The following is a 9,462-nucleotide window of genomic DNA, read 5'->3' on the forward strand; positions in this document are numbered from 1 at the left end:
AGTGCGCCCAGTTGGCGCCGCCCCATTTTCTGAAGCAAATGTAGCAAATCATTACCCCAGAAGAGGTAAATAGCAAGATTTTAGTAGCAAGAAAAATTATGGAAGGAAGAAGAATTATGTTCACAAGAAAGGATCTCACTAAAAATGGGATAAAGAAAGAAACAATGGGCAAAATAAATCAACAGAGGATAAGTGTTTCTATTGTGGTGGAAAGGGCCATTGGTCGCGTACTTGTCGTACACTAAGGCACCTAGTCGATCTTTATCAAGCATCTTTGAAAAATAACGACAAAGGAAAGGAAATGAATTTCGTTTCAAATGATGCTGAAAATGTCACCACTCATTATGATGTATTTGGTTTCTTTGAGGATCCTGAAGGAAATATTGGCCATTTGATTAATGATGGATGATGAGTTTGGAAAACTCTAATTTAATGTAATAATGAACAAACATTATTAATTTAATTAATTACAAAATTATCAAATTTGAGTTATAATTCATATTTATTGATTGATAATTTTGTTGTTATGTAGGTTATACATATTGGGCACAAAAGCAAAATTAAAGCCCAATTTTGCTAAGAAAAATACAACCAGCCTTGTCTAATATGTTTTATAATATGTGGCTGAATGATTATGCTTGTTGGGCCAAGAAAAAAAATTTGAAACCAAATCATATGGCTGGCCCGAAATCAAAGAAAAGGAAATGGGGCACAATACTTTCTATATTTATTTAAAATCCATTCCTTTAATAATATTGCTGCATGCTTCCAACGAATCTCTTTTCCATCATGTGGTGGAATTCAAAATTTTATTAAGTGGAGTTAATGTAGACATTGGAAAGAGGAAAGAGAAAAAAGGGAATTGATTAGATAGCACTTAATACTACACGCTACCTAAAGCAAAAAGGGAAGTAAATTAATTCATTTTAATTGTTCAAATCCATTGAATGCTTTTCTTTTACTCTGTCTTCTCTCTCTTCTCTCCTCTAGCTTCGGTCACCTCACATCAACTATGGAAGAAACTTCAAGCTATCAAAAGAAGGTGAAGGAAGCTAGTAACAAGACCATTGTAATGATGGCAAAAAAAAGAAAACAAAAAGTATGCTGTGGCTGAGATCTTCACCAAAGTGGAAAAGATGTGGTGAAGTAAGCTCAAGCCTTCCATACTCAAAAATGGAAGAAGATCAACTCGGTCAGAGGAAGAAGATCCTTGAGGCATGGCTCGTCTCTACTTTTGCTCAACCACTACAGGAGGTAGCTACTGTAGCTACGTGGAGGATGAGGCAGAAGTTAGAGCAGATGGAGCTGTCATCATTAAAAACTCATCAAGGGCTAGGAATCCTTCTTGGAGTGCAAGTCAAGATGGAAGGCACGGATTGATGAAGCTTGGTGTAAAGGGAAGACATAGAGGTAATTGCATGTTGGTTTTTACATTCGGTTTCCTCTCCCCTCTCTCTGGCCGAACCAATTTTGGTTTGAAGAAGAAGTTTAGCTTGGTTCAACAGTTTCAACCGTGGAGGCTTCCCCTTCTATAAATAAAGGTGAACAGCCAGGGCTTGAGACAAGGAGTGAGAGTGCAAGGCACAGAGTTCTCATAGCTACCCAAGCTAACAGAAGTTCTTCTCCTTCAATGTTCTTCATTTTGTAATTTTTCTGTTTAATTTTGTCTGTCTTGAGTCTCATGAAAAAAGGTAAACAGTGAAGTTTGTAAGAAAAAGTCATAGAGCAAAAAAAGGCAGAGAGTACAAAATTAAAAGAAAAAGCCATAGATGTCCTTAGAGGTCCTTTGTACATCTGTGTTGTGTTTCATGATTCTGTGGGAATTCCCTTGCAAGTTGGGTTAGCACTTAGCAGTTGAAAGCTTGGTAGTGACCAAGTCAAGTTCAGGATTAGGGATTAGATTCTGGACTTGTCCTGGATAGGAAGGGTAGTTCCTAGAGAGAATTGGTGTATGTAACCATGAAGATTATAGTGAAATTCCATCATTGTTGTGATGGAGACTGGATGTAGGCTGCATTGCACTTGGCAGCTGAACCAGGATATATCGTGGTGTGATTCTCTCTCTTTCTTCTACTCCATTTCTGTTTCTGCTGCATAAGAGATAAAACCGAAAAATATCTCGTGTCGGGTTACGAGATAAAAAGAAAAAGTCTCGTGGCTAGGTACGAGACAAAAAGTAAAAAGTCTCCAGAAGATATCTCAAAGGCTAGCAAGTGTTATTAAGCAAAAAAAAAAACGGGCTAAGATTCAACCCCCCTTCTCTTAGCCAGTATAAACCATCAAAATAGTTTAATATGTGGGATTGTTAAGTATTCATGTAAGAAACTTCTTGTTAAGTTTTATTTTCTATGCATCTGAATTTCAAGTATGATAATGTTTGATAAAACATTTATGTTTATGAATTTCAAAAATGATTAAATGTGCCAAGTTAATAATAATAAAATTTTTAGTATATACTATACTTCTTAGAAAAATATTTTCAATCAAAAAAATAATTTTACTGCGCAAATATTTCTACTCATTTTATTATTATTTGTCTTTGAAGAAAATGGTAAGGATATATAATGAAGATGTATGCCTTGTAGATAGTGCAAGTTCGCACACCATTCTCAAAAGTAATATATACTTTACTCATCTTGTGCCAAAAGAAGAATATGTTAATACTATTATTGACTCAGACAATGTGATAGAAGGCTCCGGAAGAGCTATAATTTTATTTTCTGGAGGAACAAAATTCATAATAAATAATGCACTATTGTCTACTAAGTCTCTAAAAAACTTATTGAGTTTCAAAGATATTCGCCGAAATGGATATCATATTGAAACAATGAATGAGGAAAATCATGAGTACTTATGTATCACAACTCATGATTTAAATAAAAAGGTTATATTAGAAAAGTTACCCTCATTTTCATCTGAGTTATATTATACCAAGATTAGTACAATTGAATCACATGCCATTGTAAACCAGAAGTTTAGTAGCCTAAATGAATTCATAACTTGGCACGACCGATTGGGTCGTCTGAGAACAACCATGATGCAGAAAATTATTGAAAACTCCCATGGACATTCACTAAAGAACCAGAAGATTCTTAAAACTAGTGAATTTTGTTGTGTTGCATGTTCTCAGGAAAAGTTAATTTTAAGGCCATCACCAGGAAAGATTGGATTTGAGTCTCCTGAATTCCTAGAAAGGATTCTAGGTAATATATGTGAATATATTCATCCACCATGTGAATATTTTAGATATTTTATGGTCCTAATCAAGGTTCGGAAAACCGGACCGGTCATTAAACTGCTCTAGCTACTGGTTCATTGGTTTATTGGTCTAACCAGTCTAACCGGTGGTTCAACCGAAAAAATCGTTTTAAAATAAAATAATAAATAAATTATAAATAAACATTCTAAAATATAATTATAGTATAATCTAAATATTAAAATAGTTTTCAAATTTAAAAAACTACATTAAATGTCATCAATCAAATTCATATAATCTTATTAATATACAAACTCAAGTTAAATAGTATAAAGAAATATCAAATATTAAATGTCAACATAAAGATTTATCAATCATCAAAACTTCAAGATGTTCTTGTGAGTTTCTTTTTTTTTTGGGATAATTATTTAAACATATTATGTAATTATGATTGTGATTTCAACTATTGTGCTAAAAAAACCTTCAACTAACAAGGATATGTTGATGGTGGTGGTGTCTTCTGAGGCATCAATGTCTCCTCATCCAACCCCTCCAATTTCTTCAGCTAAAGCCATAACAAAAGGAATGGTACCAGAAAATGAGGTAGTTAATGGATCATCAAATGAGAAGCTTTTTGTTATTGCAAGTGAAGATGAACAGGCCAATGCACACGTTTGAATGTAGCAACTTAACAGAACTTAACAGAGCCAGCAAGAAAAAAGAAGCAGCAACAAAAGTTAAATACCAGCAACAAATAATCACTCTAAACCCTGAAATCAATAACTATTTCAACAAAAATTTACAAACATCATACTTAAAAATTAAAAAATGGCAACAGCAGCATAATAAATCCATTCTAATCAACAATTTCAACAACACAAAATCAATGATTTAATTAATTTCAGATCCAGAAATCACAAATCAGAGTATCAGACATTCAAAATACTGAAACAGACTCAACAGTGATGACACTAAATTAAACAGAGCATTAGCAAGGAAGAAGAAGAAGAAGAACATTAGCAACATTATTTGAACAAAAAATTCAGAAATTAAAAGTAAGAAGAAAAACCGAGTATTCAGAAACTAAACAGAGCCATCAGTAACCAGAGAAAAATTAAAAGAACCATCAAAGTAACAAAACTTCAAACCATCAGAGTAACAGATCCAGAACCAAACTTTCAGAGTAACAAAATTTCAAATATTCACAGCAATTAGAAAACAGAGTAACAAAATATTCAGAACCAAACTTCAAGGACCATCAGCAACAGCAACAGATCCAGAACCAACCTTCAAACATTCAGAACAAAACTTCAAACCATCGGCAAATACAAGATAGATTTGAACAAAATTTCAAAAATTAAAGAAGACTTGAACCAAGATTGAAGTAGACTTGAACAAAAATTGAAGCAGAGTTGAACAAAAATTGAAGCAGACTTGATCAAGACCGAAGCAGACTTGACAAAAAATCAGAAATGGAACAAAAATTGAAGAAGAAGACCAAAGTGAAGATGAAGAAGAGAAGCCACTAACCTGGGTCCGTGCCGAGAAGCCAGCGAAGATGAAGAGCCGAAGAGGAGCTGGGTTAGGCGGCAACGATGGAGGGCTAGGCGGAGGGCAATGCGGCTAGGATTTCTTTCATTCAGAGTTCTCCAGAACATGGATGAATGAATGGTTGGGGCAAGAGGGGGGTTGGGTCACGAGGGATCACTAGATCGATGGATCTGTTTCTTTTTTTTACAAGTTTAAAAATGGCACCGTTTTATCCGAACCGGCTGGTTACCGGTCCGACCCAACTGACCGATTTTCGCCGATTTGCTGGTTTTTCACCGGTTTTTCTTCGAATGGTTATAAGGAGAGGACCGGACCGCTTGCACCGCTGGTTTCCGGTCGAACCAATTCAACCGGATGGTTCGATTCGGTTTTCAGAACCTTGGTCCTAATAGACGCATCTTCGAGATGGTCACATGTGTGCTTATTGTCTTCTCACAACCTGGCATTTGCGAGATTACTAGCTCAAGTTATTCGATTAAAAGCACAGTTTCCAAAAAATCCAATCAAAGTAATTCGCCTTGATAATGCTGGTGAATTTACTTCTCAAGCCTTTGATGCTTATTGTATGGCTAATGGAATAAGTGTTGAACATCCAGTAGTTCATGTTCACACATAAAATGGGTTAGCAGAATCACTTATTAAATGCCTCCAATTAATTGCTAGACCCTTACTTATGAGAACAAATCTCCCAACTTCGGCTTGGGGGCATGCTATTTTACATGATGCAACACTTATTCGTTTGAGACCAATGAGTTACCATAAGTTCTCTCCTATACAATTAGCTTTGGGCCAATAGTCAAATGTTTTCCATTTAAGAATATTCGAGTGTGCGATATATATTCCCATTGCATCACCTTCTCGCACCAAAATGGGACCCCAAAGAAAATTGGAGATATATGTTGCATATGATTCTCCATCTATAGTGAGGTATCTTGAGATACAAAGTGGAGATGTATTTAAAACCCGATTTGCGAATTGTCATTTTGATGAATCAAAATTTCTAACTTTAGGGGGAGAGAATAAGCTTCCTGAAAAGAAACTTAATTGGAATGCATCATTCTTGATGCATTTGGATATTCGATAAGGACAATGTGAACTAGAAGTTCAAAAGATTATACATTTGCAAAGAATAGCAAATGAATTGCCTGATACATTTTTCGATACAAAGAGGATAACCAAATCTTATATACAAGCGAAAATGCCCCAATTCGAATTAATATTCCAGTCGGACAAATAGCCACTGAAATAAATTCATGCCAGAAGCATGGCAGGCCTGTCGGTTCCAAAAACAAAAATTCTCGAAAAAAAAGAGGTAAATACTATTCCTGTTGAAAAAGACATAGTAAAGACACCTGCAGTTGTCTAAAATTCTGATATAGTTTTAACGCCAGAAGAAGTTCAGGTACCTGAAAATTCTGAAAATGATGAGATCTCGATAAATTATGTCTTTGCAGGAGAAAAATGGGACTGAAATAAGACAATTGTCGATGAAATATTTGCATATAATGTGACATTAAATATCATGCATGAAAGTAAGGATCTTGAGGCAAAAACAGTTGAAGAATGTTGACAAAGGAATGATTAGCCAAAATGGGAAGAAGCCATGAAGGCTGAGTTAGACTCACTTATAAAACGTGAAGTCTTTGGACCTATAGTCCGTACACCAGAAGATGTAAAATCTGTTGGATACAGGTGGGTATTTGTGAGAAAACGAAATGAAAAAAATGAAGTTGTGCGCTACAAAGCTCGACTTGTGGCACAAGGTTTCTCACAAAGGCCCGGTATAGATTATGAAGAAACATATTCCCCTGTAGTGGATGCAATAACATTGCATTATTTGGTCAGTTTATCCGCATATCATAAACTACATATGCATTTAATGGATGTGGTAACAGCCTAAATCATCCAATTAATATTCACAAGGGTTATACTCAATCAAATTGCAAAGATATTTATATGGTCTAAAGCAATCTGGACGAATGTGGTATAATCGCCTTACTGAGTATTTGGCCAAAAACGGATTTAAGAATGATGATATCTGCCCATGTGCTTTAATAAAGAAATCTACATCTGGATTCATTATAATTGTTGTGTACGTTGATGATTTAAATATCATTGGAACTCCTGAAGAGATTCCAACAATTATAAAAACTCTAAAAGAAGAGTTTGAGATAAAAGATCTTGGAAAGACTAAATTTTGTCTCGACCTGCAGATCGAGCATACAAAAAATGGGATTTTTTTCATCAAACAACATACACAAAAAAGATCTTGAAGAGATTTTATATGGATAAGTCATATCCATTAAGTATCCTAATGATCGTAAGATCTTTGGATGTGGAAAATGATCAATTCTGTCCTAAAGAAGAAAATAAAGATATCATTGGTCTTGAAGTACCATATCTTAGTGCCATTAGAGTGCTAATGTACCTTGCTAATAATACACGACCTGACATATTATTTGCTGTAAATTTACTAGCAAGGTATAGTTTCTCTCCAACCAAAAGACATTGGAATGTAATCAAATAAATTTTTCGATATCTCCATGAAACGGTTGATATGGGATTGTTTTATCCCTATGGATCTAAGTCACAACTAGTTGGCTATGCAGATGCAGGATATTTGTCTGATCCTAATAAAGGGAGATCTCAAACAGGATACCTATTCACATATGGTGGTACAGCTATATCCAGGGACGAATATAAATGCAGTGGTGTGGGGCAAGCGCCCCCGCTACAATTTGAAATTTTTTTTAGTATTATATGATAATAATATTTATTTGCTCCCATTAGATTATTAAATTTGACCCCACAATAATTTTTTACTCAACTTTTGGTACTTAATCGTCAATTTAAAAATTTTATATTAGATATTCGTTAGAATGATCAATTCTCATATTTAAACAAAATTAGCATTCTTTTTTAAAAATCAACTCAAAATAATATTATTTATCTTCTTTTCAAATTAGCTTTAATTTTTGCGTAGCAACTATATTAATTGAAAGAACTTTTTTAACTATGAATATCAATAAGAGTCGATTTCTAATTGTATTGGGAAGTAAATTTTTAAATAATTGTTTAGTAATATATATGGAAAGAGAGAAATTTTGATGGTAGTGTTAAGAGAAAAATTACTTAATTTTTTTAAAATATAAAACCTAAAAGAATAGAATTTTAAATTATATATTATTATTTAAATTACTATTTTAGTGTTTTAATTTGTATATTAGATATTTTGAAGGCTAATCATATTTTACAATAACAAAATATAATCATAACAATAATCATGCTATATGTACATAAAAAATAATTATCTGTATAAAATATATATTAAAATATAAAATACACCTTGAAAATAAATTAAATAATACATGTATTTATACATAGATATATAGTGGTTAATAGATAATTTAATATTTAATTTTTTATATACACATATTATTTTTATTATAAAAATTATTATCATGTTATATAAATTTTGCCCCCACTACCAAAGTTTTCTGGATCCGTCACTGGCTATATCATGGAGGTCCACGAAACAGACGATAGTAGCATCCTCCTCTAATCATGCCGAAATACTAGCGATACATGAAGCAAGTCGCGAGTGTTTTTGGCTTATGAGTTTGATCCAATATATTCTGTCATCATGTGGACTGATTGAACAGAAGATAGCTCCATCTGTCCTGTGAAGATAACACAGCATGCATTGCTCAACTTAAGGGTGGATACATCAAAGGTGATAAAACAAAGTATATTTCACCAAAATTCTTCTTCACTCATGATCTTCAAAATCAAGGGACAATTGATGTCCAACAAATCCGCTCAAGTGATAATTTGGCAGATTTATTTACAAGTCACTCTCAAAATCCTCTTTTGAAAGATTGGTACATCAGATTGGGATGCGCCGATTTCGAGATATTAAATAATGTCGACAATAGGGGGAGACTGTACTCTTTTTCCCTTAGTCAGATTTTTTTATTGGGTTTTTCTTAACAAGGTTTTTAATAAGGCAGTCTCTATCACAAAAGATTTTATACTTTTTTTCCTTCACTAAATTTTTTTTTCATTGGATTTGTTTTAGTAAGGTTTTAATGAGGTATAATCCTAAATAGACATCAGAAAGGGAGTGTTACAATATGGATGTCCATTTAGTGTCTACTCAGCATAATCTATTCTTCTAATCAAGTACTTTTGGGAAGTACAAACATTAAAGAATAGACGGTGCATGTTTTTCAATATTTGAAAAAGTGAAACCTTGCGTATGTATAAATAAGAACATAAGTTGAGGCATTTGACACACAATAAAATATAAAAATATTTCTTCTCTCTCTACGTGCAATACATAAAGTTTTTCTTTCTCTTTTCTCTTCATATACTATAACATATAATATTAATAATATATTAATCATCTCTATTATATTAAAATAGTAATCATAGTGAATATTATTACTAGAGTTATCTAATTATATTTCTTTATTTTATATTTATTTCCCTTTCTTATTTATTTAATGTACAACATGTACCACTTTATTTTTTTAGTCCCTTACTCCATTATTAAAATAATTATTTGATGTATAATAATCATGCAATAATATTTGAACACTATTTTTTTCCCTCCAAAGTGATACATACCAATAATGCATGCAATAATGCAGTGTGGTTGTGGTAATGTGGTTAGTAATTCTTATACAAAATTACACACACTTTTTTTACTTGAT

The 9,462-nt window shown here is 33.0% G+C and overlaps 1 long non-coding RNA gene across 1 annotated transcript; it reads right to left on the bottom strand.

Annotated features, from left to right (window-relative positions):
• Positions 3,612–4,886, bottom strand: LOC110263937. The gene is made up of 2 exons (XR_002349665.1): positions 4,727–4,886; positions 3,612–3,761 (listed from the first exon to the last, which is right to left on the bottom strand). It is a non-coding gene; the product is annotated as an uncharacterized LOC110263937 (long non-coding RNA).

Source organism: Arachis ipaensis, chromosome B06, assembly GCF_000816755.2.
Source record: "Arachis ipaensis cultivar K30076 chromosome B06, Araip1.1, whole genome shotgun sequence".
Taxonomy (NCBI): domain Eukaryota; kingdom Viridiplantae; phylum Streptophyta; class Magnoliopsida; order Fabales; family Fabaceae; genus Arachis; species Arachis ipaensis.